A 2,305-nucleotide genomic window follows, 5' to 3' on the forward strand; every position below is an offset into this window, starting at 1 on the left:
TGTGTAGATTACGTCAACTATGCAAAAGACCCATGCTATGGTGGTCAGTATCTTTAAAACTGTTATGAAAATTAGTCTTGATATTGCATAAATGTCTCTAAATTGAATAATCCAGAGGATCCTAATTGTGAAATTATTGAAATAAATAAATGCAACAATGTTACAGTGTGTTTCTTAAGGGCAGAGTGAAAAATTGGCTGTTGTTCTAGTTTATGGCTCTTGGCGCACTGAACGTTTTGTCTGGCCATTGTTTTTATCAGTCCACAACAAAAGCAGTGATATATCACTGATAACAAAAGCGGCGTGTTTTTCATCTTGAGAAGTGGAGACTGATTTGTGTGAACCGTAGACTTTATATATAATACTTTTTAAAATTTTTAATGTAATTTACTTAGTCACCTTTATTTATATAGTGCTTTTAACAATGCAGCAGATTGTGTCAAAGCAGCTTTACAGTATTAAACAGGAAAATAGTGTGTCAATAATGCAAAAGTGGTGGCCATATATTAACTTTTCATGCATAAAATAAGTTAAATGCATTTATGCATATATTAAAATCACTGTTGGCATAACTAAGAAAATTTATAAAATGCTTATTTGTTGCATGTTTGGAGGCATATTATAAACGGTATTTTATGCCAACACGTTTATCAGAATAAACTCTTTCTTTCCTGTATGCAGTTTCATATGAGACAGACATCAAAAGAATTGTGGACAGGTTGATCTATTATGGATCAGGGCTTTGTTCTGGCTCATGGATGGACGTCTAATTGCAGGCTCATAAACACATTGTTATTCAGTAACAGGCCTGACAGGAGTGGGAACGTGTTTACGCTGAAGGGGTCAGCTTGACTTTATTAGTCCATTGTATAAAAAAAGTGTTTTTTATTCATTTAACATTTGCACAAACAAATATCAGAATTTTAAAAAACGGACAAATCTATTATTAGTAGCCATGGAAATGCAGTTTTAACATGGTTTTAGCATGTTTTACTGACAGAAACATTGTGTTTTAGATGGTATAACAAAAGCTGTACAACAATAATGCGAGTAATTTCACAGCATTCATTTTTTTTAAATAGTATATGAAATGCGTTAATAAAAATAGCTGCCTTTTATGCTACATTTTAGAACTGGATTACATTATTTGGATTCTTCTTAAAATGTAGATTCAGTTTGCTGCAGTTGGACAGGCAGGAGCCAAACACACAAAGAATCCCTCAGAGTTATTCTGTTGAAGGAATATTGAAATATATATATATATATACAGTGCCTTGCGAAAGTATTCATACCCCTTCATTTTTTTCACTTTTTGTTATGTTGCTGCCTTATGTTAAACTGCTTAAATGTACTTTTTCCCCACATCAATCTACATTCCATACACCATATTGACAAAGCAAAAACAGAATTGTCTTCGTAAATTAATTAAAAAAAAAAAACTGAAATAAGTACATTGCATAAGTATTCATTAACTAAATATTTAGCTGAAGCACCTTTACAGCCTCAAGTCTTTTTTTTTTTTATACGACAAGCTTTGTTCATCAGCATTTAGCAATTATCTGCCATTCTTCACCTCACCTCTTCTCCTCTCAAGCTCTGTCAGGTTGGATGAGGGCAGATGCACATTTTCAGGTTTCTCCAGAAATATTTGATTGGGTTCAAGCTCAGGCTGTGGCTGGGCAACTCAAGGACATTCACAGAGCTGTCTATAAGCCACACTTGCTGTGTGCTTAGGTCCATTGTCCTGCTGGAACGTGAACCTTCTGCCCAGTCTGAGGTTCTGAATGCTCTGGACTGGGTTTTCATTAAGGCTATCTCAATATTTTGGCGCATTGAGCTTTTCTACTCTGACGAGTCCCTTAGTCCCTGCCACTGAAAAACACCCCCACAGCATGAGGCTGCTACCAGCACACTTTACTTTTGGGATGCTACTCTGCAGGTGATGAGCAGAGCTGGTTTCCTTCAAACATGATGCTTGGAATTGAGGTTCATCAAACCATAGAATATTATTTCTCACAGTCTGAGGGTCCTTTAGGTACTTTTTTTGCAAAGTCTAAGTGTGTTTTCATGTGTCTACACTGAAGAGAGGATTAAGTCTTGCCACACTGCCATAAAGCCCAAATCGATGGAGTGTTGCAGTGATGATTGTCCTTCTGTAGGTTTCACCCATCTCCACATATGATCATGGAGCTCATCTAGAGTGACCATCAGGTTCTTGGTCACCACTCTAACCAAAGCCCTTCTCCATCAGTTGCTCAGTTTGGCCAGGAGGCCTGCTCTAGGAAGAGTCCTGGTTGTTTCAAAC

This window comes from Sinocyclocheilus grahami, unplaced genomic scaffold (assembly GCF_001515645.1).
Source record: "Sinocyclocheilus grahami isolate Dianchi unplaced genomic scaffold, SAMN03320097.WGS_v1.1 scaffold115.1, whole genome shotgun sequence".
Classification (NCBI taxonomy): Eukaryota; Metazoa; Chordata; class Actinopteri; order Cypriniformes; family Cyprinidae; genus Sinocyclocheilus; species Sinocyclocheilus grahami.